Source organism: Psammomys obesus, unplaced genomic scaffold, assembly GCF_907164565.1.
Source record: "Psammomys obesus unplaced genomic scaffold, mPsaObe1.curated_primary_1811, whole genome shotgun sequence".
Classification (NCBI taxonomy): Eukaryota; Metazoa; Chordata; class Mammalia; order Rodentia; family Muridae; genus Psammomys; species Psammomys obesus.
Window position 1 is genome coordinate 29,311,081 of NW_026596073.1, and position 15,110 is coordinate 29,326,190.

Sequence of the window (15,110 nt, forward strand, 5' to 3'; positions counted from 1 at the left end):
TAGAGCTTGGAGTGCCTGGTATAAGCTCTCTGTAAGCTCTGAGTAGAATATTAACTGTAAAATCAGCCACAGCAGTTTGATGTTCCCACTGTGCAGCTGTAATGCTGTCTAATAACAGTGGCCCCTTTGACTTCAGCAGTAGTGGGAGAATAAACAGTCAAGGATGATATGATGTCTACTCATAAGATTAGGAGTGGAAAGAAGTAGAGTGGATTAGATAGGGCCAAGGGGCTGGAAAGATAACTCAGTGGTTAAGGGTGTTCATTGCTCTTGGAGAGGACCAGAATTCAATTCCCAGTACCCATGTCAGTTGGCTCACAACTATCTATAACTCCAGATCTAGAAAGCATGCTCTAGCCTCATTGGACACCTGCATTCTCATGCCTGAACTCATAAACACACATATTTGCATAGTTAAAAATAGAAGCTAAAAAAATAAGGATAAAAATATTAGATCCACTTTGAAAAGAAAAGAAAAATGAAGCAGATAAAGTAACCAGGAAGGAGAAGTTGGAATATCATTAGGGCCCACAGATTATATCAGAGATTGTTAAAGCTGTAGAAGGTTATTATTAAGAAGTAGACCTAGAAAGATAACTCGGTGGCTAAGAGCACATACTATATGTGCAGAGGACCCAAGTTCAATTCCCAGCATGCACGCCAGACTGCCTTAGCTCCAAGGAATCCAACACCTCTGGTCTTCACAGGCATCTGCACAGCCACACACATAATTTATGGTCCCTAATTATGGTGGCACATACCTTTAATCTCAGCACTTGGGAGGCAGAGGCAGGAGGATCTGAGTTTGAGGCCAGCTTGGTCTACACAGAGAGACCCTGCCTCAAAATAGATAGTTGGATGGATAGATAGATAGATAGATAGATAGAGAAGGCAAAGAAGAAAAGAACACTTGGGCAATGATTTGCTGGCACAGCTGCACTGACTTGAACAGTGAAGTGCCCCGTGGCTCAGGAAGGCCATCATGCTGTGGATTGGAAGGGAGTGGAAACTGTTGGTCTGTTCTCAGAGCTCTAGTTTGGGAGGGAGGGAAAGTTGTACAGCTTTTCCTGGTGGATCTTTGCACATCTGTGTGGTCTGTGCTGTCACAGATGTGTCTGAATGCTAGGTCATTAGGGAGTGGTGCTGTTAGGAGGTGTGGCCTTGTTGGAGGTAGTGTGTCACTGTGGGTGGTCTTTGAGGTTTCAAATGCTCAAGCTAGGCCCAGTGTCTCTTGCTCCTTGTAATCTGGATATAGAACTCTCCGTTCCTTCTCTGGCACCATGTCTGCCTGCTGCCTTCATGCTGCCATGCTTCCAGCCAAGATGACAATGGACTAAACTTCTGTACCTGTCTGTATAGGCCAGCACTAATTACATATTTCCTTGCAAGTGTTGCCATGGTCATGGTTGGTGTCTCTTCACAGCTGTAAAACCCTAAAAAATAAGACAGAAGCAAAGCTTGCAGTTTCTGTTCCTTTTAGGAACAGCTTTAATTGGCTAGCTACTAGAACAGTATGGTGTCCATTTGAAAGAGCTTACAGCTACATTCTTGATTCTCAGCATGTTTGCTTGCTTGCTTTATTCTGTCTGTCTGCTGTCTTGTCTTTCTGGTTATCTTTTATGAGTGGACTTATTTCTCTAATTGCTTTCTCTGTAGGTTTGTCATTGTACAGGAAGGCTACTGAGTTTTGTATGTTAATTTCCTATCCTGTCACTTCAATGACAGTGCATATCAGTCTTAGAGTTTTTGGAAGGATCTTCATGGTCTCATATCTAGAATTATATCTGTGAATAAGGATACTTAGCTTCTTCCTTTCCTATCTGCAGCCATTTTGTTTCCTTTATTCCATCTGGTCTTCAGCTCTGGATTTTGGCCCTGCCCCCATGAGGCTTACTTCACCCTCTCTTATTTGTTGCTTTCTGATTTTTGGCTTCCCCTAGATTATTCCCTGGAGACTCTGGCTGACCGGGCCTTAGTGTTACCATCTGGGTCCTTCAAAAATTAGTATTTTTTTTTAATGGACAAGGTGTAGAAGAGAGAGGTCAAGATGTATTTTAAGGTATAATGTCAAAGCTTGATACTGACAATGGATGTAATCACATGTGCAGCACATGGCGTTGTGTGCCATTACAAACACTGCTGATTTCACTGACTTTCTCATCAAAAGAAAAAAAAAAATTGGAGCTAGGGAAATGGTTCGTTGGGTAAGTGCACTTGCTATGCAAGCATGAAGACCTGGACTCAAGAAAAAATATGAATAAAAGAACCTATATCTCTGATCTTCTCCCCCCCCCCAACAAGTAACTGGGAAAAAAAATGAAAGTACCCAGGTAAAACCGAGCATGGTGTTGGATGCCTGTAGTCCTGCCATTCTTGGGGTTGAGATAGGATTTCTGGGGCTTGCTGGCCAGCCAGCTTGCTTCCAAAATGGTGAGCTTCATGTCTAATGAGAGAACCTCGTTAGGAGAAGAAGGCTGAGAGTGGTAGAGAAGGGCACCCAATGACTTTCTGTGCACATCCAAACACGTGATGCACCGTGCACATATGCCATACACCATACTAATGCAAGTTAATGAATGCAGTTCGAAGAAAGACATGGATTCACACAGTAGTAGAAACAATGGCATTGAATTCTAAATACCAAACTTTAAAATTTTCAGCATTAAAAATGAGCAATTAAAACATCAGGGGCCATGAAAACTAATAGTTAAGAAGTGGGGCTGGAGTGATAGCTCAGCAGTTAGGAGCACATCCTGCGCTTCTCATGGACCTGAGTTTTGTGAGCTGTAGTGCTCAGCACCCATGTCAGGCAGCTCACAACCACCTGTAACCCCAAATCTAGGGGCTCTGACACCTCTTCTGGCCTCCAGGGACAGACACACACACACACATCCACTCACCCATTCACACAGACATGTTTATACATAAAAATCTCAAAAACATCTATGAAAAAGAACAAATTGGAATTTCTTATGTTTACAATAAGCACTCAGAAGGTTTAATGAGAGGATGTTTTTGTGACACCCATCTTGTTAGAGTAAGACAATGTGAACAGTGAAGTTCCTCACTTGACTCTTCGTGGCAGGTCAGATGCTTTTCCTCAGCTGCATCCCATTAGCTTTCATGGCATCTTCCAAAGCCTAATCCTGAGGAGAAAGTTCCAGTCCTTTCAGTAGGCCCAGTAGGATGTGGTAGACAGAGGGCTTGTAGGCCCAGGGAATCATCCAGCACACTGGTGTTGCTGGCACCCTTCTTGGCAGGTTCCTGGAGAACCTCTGAAACAATACTGATGTTCCACATCATAATTGTGGGCATTCGTAAACAAATGGACCAATGGGTTATCGAGTGAGTGGCATTATAAAATGAGTGCCTGTCATACTGGGTCTCACTGTGTGATGCCTAGGATTACTTCAAGAGCCTGAGTCCACACTCATAAAAGATGCAGACATCTAGAACAGTAAAGTTTATTTTCTTGATACTTGGTCTCAGGAATTAAATTGTACCAACAGAAAACAAAGCAAGACAGATGGAGAAAACATGAAGCAAACTAAATGGCCAATAAGTCAAAGTCAGTTGGTATTCTACATAGGAGCAGTATAGCAATTATTTGAACTTGGAATTATAAAAATGCTATTGCAACAGCAGCCCAAATAAAGTAATAAAGTATATGTCTTAACAAATAAACACATGTTCACATTTTATTAGACATGTTTGAGAGAAAAAAACTATAAATGTATTCCTTGTTCTGTGGTACAATCATTTGTAAGGTAACAAATCTTCACCTTCATCTATAGACTCAGCAAAATGCTAATTTAATTCTTAAAAATATACCACCTATTCTTAACCTTGAAGAGATGGCATAAGACTAGAAAAACCCTTCAAGAACCTGTACATCTGGTTCCAAGAACTTATAAAGGTACAGTAATTCTTCAAATGTATGATTGAAAGGCATACATTGATCAGTGGAACAGAACAGAGGGCCCCAGAACTGACCTACCTAATCATGTCAACTAACTGTCAAAGGCATAGAGCCAAAGAAATGCAAGCAGTCTTCCACAGATGACTACTACATGGCAACTGTGGAAAAAGCAAATGCAAAAGGAACCCAAATGGGTAAGCCACAGACAGCATACCTAAAAAGCCCCAACGTAGAGTTCTCATGTGCCAAGTTGTAGAGAACAATCTATGCAGTGTTGTGTTCTTATAAAAAGGATGGCTCAGACCTAGAAGAACACACAATAAAATGATCTATGGACACAGGAGTTGCTCTACTGTGGACCAAAACCTGAGCAATGCAGAGCAACGATCCTTTCCTAGTACCGCTAGAGCAACGGTTCTCAACCTTCCTCATGCTGTGACCCTTTAATACAGTTCTTCATGTTGTGGTGACCCCCAACCATAAAGTTGTTTTTGCTGCTACTTCATGCTTGTAATTTTGCTACTGTTATGAGTCACAATGCAATTATATGGTATACAGGATATTTGATATGCGACCCCAGTGAAAAAAAAATCATTTGACTCCCCCCACCCTATAAAGGGTCGAGACCCACAGGCTGAGAGTCACCGCTCTAACAGGAGCACAGACCTGTTGCTACTTAAACACCCATGGACTTGGGAATCAAGGTAAGAGCATAAAGCTCACAAACGAATCCTACAGCCTGAGGAAGAGACAGCTATCGGACTACCAGGAATTCTGGGCAGTTCAGTTTGTATTAGCATACAAGAGGCTCCTGGGGCCTGAATGCTTTCAAGAATTCAGAATAGTTTAATTCAAAACTGTATGATTTTGCATTCTACCAAAAGAGCTGTCAAACTAACCAAAACTTGCTGCAAAAGCCATTGGTTGCAACTAAAAGTATAGTCCAGTGACTGCCATATCACTAACATTTCAGTTCTACGGTTCTAGTTAGAAGATGGTTCATATTAATAAAGCTTCTACACTGCCTACCATACACCATAGTTAGATGCCCTTTTTATAGATAAGTCATACACCCACCCCCAACAAGGTCTGGAATTCTGTAGGTAGAACAACATTCAGATGGACTCTGGAGGCGATCAATGAAGCCTACTGCCTCTACATAGCTTGGGTGTTCACTCATCTAACAAAAACAAATGGTCCAAGAGAACAAGCCAGTGACTCTAAGTCTCTGGAGATTGACATGCAATGAATTTATTTCATACTTTAAGTTGGTGTTCTATATGGAGAGTCATGATAGATTGTTTCAGATTTAATGCAAGAGTTTGTTAAGAATATAGTAACCAAAGCTTTTTAAAAAGATGGAAGAAAGGTAGAGAGGAATAAGAAAGAGAGAGACAGGAGAGAGAGAGAACATTGGATCTGGCCACTTATATATCTGTATGGTTTACAGGAAAGGGAGACCAAGAGGCCAAAGAACAAAACTTTACTGAGGCACGAACTGCCTGTCTGTATCTTAGAAAAGGGAGAACAGTGTTCCCAAAAGGGAGTTTGGATTTTTATAGGATGGCTTAAGTTGGATGGGATAGTGGTGGGAGAGTATTAAGGTGGGAAGGGAACTACTGCAACCAAAAGAAATGTTCTAAACAAATTTTAGGAGGAGACCTTTGGTCGTTGAGATAATAGGGTGTGTAGGAGTTAGGGTAACAGAATGCAATGGTGGTCTTGGGTCAGATCCCTGAGACATGCAGAACTTGTAGCTTTTATTTCTCCCAAGGTCCTCATTCCTGTGTGCAAGGGACTTGGGTCAGCCTAATAAAATCATCCAGCTGAAATGGCTGGAGACGCCCAGTGAAAAATCACATAGAGCCCCTGATAGATTAAGAGAGTCTCAGGTAAGCATTTTCCCCTCAGGTGAGACTCCCAAATAGCTGTTCCAACACAGGCTTTTTTATATTATGGGATTAACGTAATTGAATATTAAAGGTTAGAGAAGGTGCCATAGAGTCCTGAGAACAATTTAGCTTCTAGCTATACTCAAGGGCACAGGGCTTTTTACTCAAACAATTTGCCCTCCTTGAGTTTTCAAAAGTGTACCGTCGTGGTTTGAATAGGCATGCCCCCTTACCATAGACTCATGTGTTTGAATACTTGGTCATAAGGAGTGGCACTATTAGGAGGTGTGGCCTGATTGGAGTAGTTGTGGCTTTGTTGGAGGAAGTGGGTCACTGAGGGAAGACTTTGGGGTCTAGGAAGCTCAAGTCTGGCCAATGTGTCTCAGTCTCCTGCTTCTGCTTTTGGATGGAGATGTACAACTCTAAGCTCTTTCTCCAGCACCATGTCTTCCATGCTTTCTGCCTTAATGATAATGGACTAAACCTGTGAAACTACAAGCCACAATTAAATGTTTTCCATTATAAGAGTTGCCATGGTCATAATGTCTCTTTACAGCAATAGGCCCCTAACTGAGACAACAGTGTATTTATTCTGAGGTTGTTTTGCTATTCTCCTTTCTTCTTGTCTCAGTGTTGGGAACCAACATATCCCTAGAAATGAAGTCTTAGAGAACATTTTGAAACAAACGTGATTGGTTTTGAAATGGGAGGGTGTACAGGCTGGATTTATGTCACCTTGACGCAAAGTGTAGTTATCTGAGAGGAGAAAAACCTCGATTGAGAAAATGCCTTCATAAGATGGAGTTGTAGTTCAGCCTGTAGAGCATGTTCTTAATTAGTGATTGATGGGGCAAGGCCATTGTCAGTGGTGTTATCCCTGAGCTGGTGGTCCTGGGTTCTACAAGAAAGCAGACTGTGAAGTCACCACCTTCTGTAGCCAGGTGGGACTTCCAGTGGAGGAAGGGAGACACCAACCCCATGAAAAATACTTTTGATGCAAAATTTGTCTTGCCTACATGAAGTACAGAAGTTAAGATGGAACAGAGGTTGAGGGAATGGCAAATCAATGACTAAATGGTCTGAACCTCTTCCAGGCAGCTCAGCAGGTTTCTTCTTCTAGGCATGTCTCAGAGTCTGCCTTGTAGCGAGGCTCATCTCAGAGTGACTCCTCAGTCCTTATTAGTTACTTTTGGGGATGGAGGAGCCTAGTGAGTCTGGTCAGTTTCAGGGACTTCCTGAAGTTGTTTTGAATTGTTTACTTTCTACCTTAAAGAACTTTCCTATCTGGTGGAATGTTTCAATCTGTGATATATCTGGTATACAACATGGGTCTAGAAAGAGGTCTTCAGGTCATTGAGGGAATGCCCATGAAGAGTTTTGTAGAACCCTGGTCTTAATGGTTTTTTTTTTTCTCATTCCCTGGCCCTTTGCTAACAGATTCTGTTCCACCACATATGCCTCCAACATGAAGTGCTACTGCAAGCCCAAAGCTACAGAATGATTTAATTATGAATTAACATTCAAAACTATGAACCTTGTGTCAAATAATTTTTATAGTAATGGAAAGCATTATGTAATGTTAATCAATTTTAAACTTCGGAAACTAGAAAAATATCTAACTTTAGAGTTAGTAGAAAAAAATAAAAATTATAACAGAAAGTAATGAAGACTAGGAAAACAATAGCAAAAGTCAGTGTAGGGCTGGAGAAATGGCTCAGTGGTTAAGAGCACTTGCTACTCTTGCAGAGGACCCAGATTTCATCCCCAGCTCCCACACATGCTTCACAGACATACATGTCCATAAAACACCCATATACATAAAATAAAAATAAGGCCTTTAAAAAAGAAATTCAGTAAGAACTAGACATTTTTTGAGATTTAAAAAAAAAGTGACAAAACTTTAACTAGAATAACTTTCAAGAAAGGGGCTAAAAGCTGGGTATGTAAAAGCCATATGCCTGTAATCCCAGCACTCGGGAGGCAGAGGCAGGTGGATTTATGTGAGTTCAAGGCTAGCTTGGTCTACAAAATGACTCCAGGACAACAAAGGTTACACAAAAAAAAACCCTGTATTGAAAAACAAAAGAGAGAGAGAGAGAGAGAGAGAAAGAGAGAAGGGATAAAATTAACCAAATCCTTTTTGAAGTTTTCCCCATCCATGGCAAGATTTTCTTTAATTACTCCTGATTGATTAGCATAGGCTACAGGCTTCTCCCAAAGGCCTACAGTCTCCCTTCTTTTATGAGAAGTAAGTCTAAGTCCCTAAATTTTGTTGGGCCACTTCTACAAAGCGATCTGACTGTTGTTTTAATTCAGAAATGGAATCTTCTGATACAGTGGTTCTCAACCCCTGGCTCACAGCCTCTTTGGGAGTCAAATGACCCTTTCACAGGGGTCATCTAAAACCATCAGAAAACACGCATATTTACATTATGATTCAAAACAGTAACAAATCTACAGTTATGAAGTAGCAACAAAAATAATTTTACGGATGGAGATCACCACAACCTGAGGAACTGTATTAAAGGGTCACAGCATGAGGAAGGTTGAGACCCACTGGGCTAATGGCTCTAGGTCCTGATCAACCTGTCTGCTTAGTTTCTGAAAGTTTCTATCGCCCGTGATAAAGGCTGATACCTATATGGCTATTCAACTGGCTCTTCTTGCTCCAACCAGGAGTGGGATGAGGACAGTCAAGACTCTTCTTTTCCCTCTGTAGTCTAGAGTCCACATTGGAACTATTCTCCCCTTTTCTCCATTACACAGGTGGACTTGTGACAGGATGTGTATTAAGTCACATGAAAGGGGTTTCTTAGTTTAGAAAGCATCAGAAGAGGCACATTTAGGCAAACCACTGAACATGCCCACCAAGTAGTCTCAAGGGTTTGGTAATATTACTGTTGTTCAGATGCGCCATCCTGCAATGTGGAACAGCAGGCATCCCAACAAAAGTTAATGCCTAGCTTAAAAGTTTCAGCCCCTTCCTATGTGTCTCTCTCTCTCTTTCTATTTTTGGTTTTTTTAAGACAGGGTTTTTTCTGTGTAGCCTTGGCTGTCCTGGACTTAGTCTATAGACCAGGCTGGCCTCGAATTTACAGTGATCAGCCTGCCTCTGCTTCCCTGAGTGCTGAGATTACAGGCATGCACCACCATGCCTAGCCCTTTATAAGTCTTCTAATGTAAATTTGGGCTCTCCTCAGTTTCTGGCTGGGAATGATTAAGAGGTGGATTTGTCAAGAGTGAAAAATAGAAATGGGGATCCCTCAGTTTCCTGGAGAGTGGGAGGCAGGATTCTGCCCCAAGTTGTGTTGAGATAGATTATTTGGAGGGGAAAGTTGGTCAGGGCTTTGACATGGGTAGGTCTTTGTTAGGACTCTAAGGTTTGAGGACCTGCCAGGGAGGGTTATTTCTAGACAGTAAACCTATCCCAAGGGTCTCTTCCTGTGACATAGAGTCTGATTCCCCAGGTTCTCCCTGTTTCCCATAGGCCAGAATCTTTCTCAAAAAATATCCAGACCTTTAATTTTATGGCCATTGGATTACATTTTCCTATTGTGCATTCCTTGAGAGGGACTTTCTCTATATATATATTTATCCTTGTGTTTCCAGGGAGCCTTTGTTTCACAACCCCATTCTGTGCAATGGAAACTCCCTTGCTCTTGGCAACTAGGGGTCCAGCCACAGGTCATATGTAGAACTGCAAACTCTGTATTCCTATCTCAAAAGATAAACATCCACATCTACCTTTTCTCCAGTACAAGAGACACTTCATGTGGACATCTGTGAGCAAAGGTCAAAGCGGAGTGTGGGTTACAGGTCTCTAGTCATGATAGCTAACACGTCCCCTTTATCTGTCTTCCTCAGTTCCCAGATCCAGGACTGAAGGCAGTGGGAGCTGGACCATGATTCTCTCTCTGCTCATACCCATAGGGCAAAACACAGACTCAGGAGGAGGCCAAAAGAAAGCGAATAGAAGGGTCTGAGACCAATGAAACCTTAATTTTAATGGGTCCATAGTCTGGGAGACAGTCCATTTGTCATCGTCTTCCATTGCTTTCACTTTCTTGAACTGGGTTTGATGGATCCGTGGTATAATGCCAGCTACCTACATAACCGTAAGAGTGATAATCACCATGTAGGGTAACTTTCAAGTTGGTTCCAGAGCCCCTTTGGCTACCTGTTTAACCTAGATGGAACCACAGGGCTAGAACAAGAGGAAACTGATGGAGGTCTTGGAGGTCAACTGGGTCTCCAATGGATATGCAGAACTGGAGAGCCTGCAGTGACTTGAGAAAGGAATGGCAGAGAGTTTTGCCAACTGCTGATCTCTGACCTGGGGAAATAGTTGGGGAGTCTTCCAAACATGGCCTTATAGAGGTAAATCCCTCCCTATTTGAGGTGCAGTGGGCCTAAAGCAAAGCAAAAGGAAAAAGTCTATTCACCCTTTGCCGGACTCTGATGAGAGTTTTGTTAGGATTTCTTTTAACAACCTGTTCATTCGTCCTGCACAGAACTCAGGTCTATGTGCACAGCGGAGTTTCCAACCAATGCTTAAAGCTTTAGCTATTAATTGAGAGGTTTTGGCTATGAAAGCTAGGTCATTGTTGGACCCCACCACTAGAGAGAGGCCAAAATTGAGGGACCAGTTCCTGGATAGTAGTAGTAGTAGCTTTTTAGCTACTATTTGAGCAGTTTTAATCCTGGTGGGTAATGCTTCTATCCATCCAGAAAAGCTATATATAAAAACAAGCAAGTACTTGTTAATAGGTTTTTCTACCAACATAATAAGCCAATTCAAGCCAAATTCAGAGCATAAAAGCAGGCTTATTTGGGAACCACTCCTAGGCGAGTTCACCAGTCTCAGAGAACATGGCCAGGGAAGTCATGCCCAGGCTATGGCAAGAAAGCTTTTATGGATTGTAGGCAAGCTGGGCTTGTGCCCAAGTATGGTCACTTAGGCATGGGTTGGGTGGCTGGTGACCTCAGGAGGGATGGTTGTGACAGCTGTCAGGAATGTGAAACTGGACTTTTGGCACCTTTTTTTTTTTGTTATGAGGGACTATCTAAGCAGGCAGGGTTGGAGAGAGGAGGAGGAAGTGAATTTACTGGACCCTGGCTGTGTGGGAAAGTGGGAGTGTTATAAGGTAATGATGGGCTTGAGACTGTGGTGATGGATTTCAGAGACAGGAAGCTGCCTTCTGGAAGGGAAGGAAGAGAGGTCCTTAAGGTGAAGTAGGACCAGATGGTGGTAGCAATCACCGGGGTGAAGATATTCTATACTTGGAGGTCCAGCAGATCTGGCGGAGTAGGGACAGAGCAGTCTGGGGTAGGGATCTGTGAGGCAACTATGGGCAGAAGAATGTAGGAATCAAGAGAAATTCTGGAGACCAGGGAAAGGATGGGTCCAAAGTGGCTGAGGATATTACAGCCAAGTAAAGGCACCAGGAGATGGGCATGGCCAGAAAAGAGTGTGAGAAAGAACCATTTTGCAAGAATTCAGAGGGGTGGCAGGGTCTTAGGTGGAAAGGAGGGGGTTCCATCCGACCCTGTGAGAGAAATTGGTGATGCGGCCATGAGACCTGAATGAGGTGTTCATCAGGAAGGTGACAGACTTACCCATTACCTGGAGCAATTACCCTGGGCTTGGCAAGGGCGAGGGGAGTCTCTGATTCTGGGGCCACAGTCTACTGCCAGGCCAAGACACTTGAAGACTGGAAGGGTCTGAGGTACCTGCACTAGTAGGGCTGGGCCTCCATTGTGTGGCACAGAAGATGAACCCATGGGGGGGCACTTCAACTTCTAGTGGCCAGGCTGTTGGCAGATAGGGCATGGCTTCATGGGCTGCCAAGGGTTGGGGCACCTGTGGGACCAGTGACTTTCCTAGCCACATTTGAAACAGGCCCTGGGTGGACTTAGGCTGGACCTTAGCAGGAAGAGGCCTGGCGGATCTCCCTTGTTTCCTCTCTGGGAATGCTGTCAGCCTCAGAACATCTACAAAGGCTTGGGCCTGGAGCATAGTCTTCATTGTAGCTGAGCCTGTCAGGAAACCTCCTCTCAAGGGCATTAAAGATCTTAATGGCTATTTTCACTAACCCCTTTACAGGGGTTTGGGGACCATCCTCAGCTTGTTTTAGTCCCCCTTCCCCTCCCCCAGTATCTGGCAATGGCTGAGAAATAAAACGGATAGCCAGGACTGTGGCTCTTGCTGGGGAGGCTGGGTCAAGGTGGGTTCATTGAATCATGGTCTCTTATAATTGATTTAGAAAAATTTTCATCAGCATTTCACTGAGCTTATTAAAGTTAATAACCTTGTTTGAGACCATTTCCATACCCTTTAGGAGGTAGGGGACCTTGAGGTCCTTCTGGCAGCCATTTTGGCCATGCTGATAATCCCAACTGGGCTCTGTAGCCTGCAGCACTGTGTCACCCACAGAGACTGTATATCCACTAGGCAGGTCTGGTCTGCATTCTGCCTGGCAGCTGCCTGTATCCATCCCCACTTCTTGGGAGTGAGAGTGGAAGCCTGGATGACATGGCACCAAATGTTTGTTTGTTGTCACTGCTGGCCTGCCTTCCTGATTGGATAGGAAAGTGTCCCAAAAACCCACAGCTCTGAGGGCTGGGAATGTATCTCAGCTCGGAGACAGGACAGTGTCCCAAGGGGATACTGACACACAGGGGCCCAGGAACCACACAGCTCTGAGAGGAGGCATCCTTAGCAGACACAGTGCAGCTCCCAGGATGGGGGTGGAGTGGGAGTGGGGGGGTGGGGTGTCCCAATCTTTGATGATCTGGGGAGCCTAGAAGCCTGAGGTTTGCTCTTTCTATGTTTCTTCTTTATTCTCTTCTTCTGATGAGAGGATCACAGCAGGCAGTAAATCTCTTGAAGGAGATTTATTGGAGGGATGAATCCAGGAGTGGCTGCCTCTGCTTTCAGGAGAAGGCAGCAGGGAACTGGGAAGACAGCCTTTAAATAAGATTTCTTAGTGGGCAGAGCTTTCTAGGGCAGGGGTTTCCAGAGTGTAAATTGGTGGGATTCAATTCCTGTGCTTGGGGAACTCAGGGATTGGTGGGACTTCATGTTCAGGGATTGGTAGGTTCTCCTGCTCAGGGATTGGCTGGTTTTAGTCAGAAGCTCAGGAATTGGTTAGTTCTCTTGTTCAGGGACTGGTGGGGTTTTGTCCAGACTTTTCAGTTCAAATTAGCATAATGTAGGGTGAGTCCTACTGAGAAGCTGGAGATGACCATTATAGAGGTCTGCAGGAGGAAGAACCTGGGCTACTGGAGCTTCCTCAGGCAGAGGCCTGGCCAGTTTTCTGCCTTGAGGGGTTATGAAGTATGCAAAGAGTCTAAAATTTACAAAGAGTCCACTATGAAGGCGGTAAGCTGAAGCAGGAAAGTTTGCTGTCATCATGGACAGCTCCCCTGGCAGCAGCAGGAGGCATTCTGGGGCAGGAAGGCATTGGTGCTCATAGCAGTAGGCTGAGGCAGGAAGGCTCAGCATGGACAGCTCCTCTGGTCTCCACAGTCCCAGGGCAGGAAGGAGCCGCTTGAAATTTGGGTGGCCCACTGCTCAAGGGCTAGACATAACTCTTTGGGGAGGGATGCAGTGTCTCCCCCGCCCCCCGCACGGCTTGGAGGAGGCAGAATACCACAGGGCTGTGGGGGACTACCACAGCTTGGAGGAAACAGCGGGCCACCACAGCTTGGGGCGGATCATTATCACTGGCCCAGGCGTGGCTTGAGGTACTATCTCCATTGTGGCCACTTTGATCTGGTGGCAGCTGCAGCAGGCAGATAGCTGAGGCTCTTGGCTCTCTTGGCTGCCGCAGCAATGAAAGCCCTGAACTGAGACAATCCCAATTTGAATAAATTTTGCAGAATGCACCCCGTTGGCATCTGAGGATACAATTTAGGCCCAGCAGGGCCTATTTTACCAGTCTTTGCTGGAGACTGAAGACTAGGGCACATCGCCCCGTGCAATAGCCTGGGGGTGGGGTAGCCTTGGAGAAGACATCTTTCAATTCCACGAGACTCGCCTGAACAGAGACCATCTCTGCTCCAGAATGGACTTGTGCTGGTGCTGCGGCAACTCTTGGCAGGGAGTCCGATAGACCCTGGACCTGGAAGAAGTGCCCAGTACTTCTTAGGCGGTGGCTGTGAAGGGCAGCTTACTTCGAGTTAAAAGTCAATGGATCAGATGGAGAGAAAGATAGAGGAAGAGGAGCAGGGAACAAAGAGGGTTTTGGTGCCAGCTGGGTTTTGGCACCAAGATAACAGGTTTCTCCACCAATGTAATAAGCCGATTCAAGCCAATTTAACAGTATAAAAATTTTACTTGGGAACCACTCCCATGTGAGTTAATCAGGCTCAGAGAATGGGACCAGAGAAGTTGTGCCCATGCTATGGCACAAAAGTTTTTATGGACTGTAGGCAAATGAAAATGACGTGTCAGCAACAAGCTGGGCTTGTGCCCAAGTATGGTTACTTAAGTGGGGATTTGGGTGGTTGGAGATTTCAGGGGAGGTGGTTGTGACAGCTCTCAGGGATTCGGAACTGGGCTTTTGGTACCTTTTCTTTGTTCAGGGGATTTCTTAGCTGGCAGGTTTGGAAAGAGGAGGAGGATCAGAGTTTACTGGGCCACTGGGGGTAGCATGGGGGGCCCAAGCTGGAGGCTCCAACCGAACACTTGTATCCTCCCTTGGCAGGACAGATCTCAGTGAAGTCATTTTCCCAGAATTCGCTGGGGTGTAGGTTTTTGGTCATTCAGATCACTTTGTGGGTAAGGGCTCTCTGTTTTGAATTCACTTGAACACAAACCTGGCATCTGGCTAAGATATCCATGTCAGGCTGTCCTGTCTAGGTATAACATACCTTGGTTTGAGCAGCTCTGAAAGTTTTGTGGACTCCAGGTGAGTAGCCTGGTGAAAGTTAGTTACCAGTCCTGCCAGTTATTTCTGGGAGGGTGACCTTTCCCTCTGCCCTGTGGTTTTGTGCTCTCCCTTTCTTCTTTTTGCATCCTCCATTTCCTCTTGGTTGTACCATTGGGTCTCAGGCAACACCAGGGCAGGGTATGTCAACTGAATATCAATAGACTCCCATTGGTCTTTGGGCAGCTTGTCTGGCAGTCAGGTCAGTGGCCTCTTCCTGCCTAAGATTCATCTCTTGATGCCTTGGCAGTGGAGGATAGAAACTTGTACAGAAAGCCAAAAAGGCTCCGGGAGAGCCAAGGATTCCTCTTTGTTTATAATGTTTTTCCTCAAGTGGGGAGAGGCCCTTTTTCTCTGTAGATCATGCTG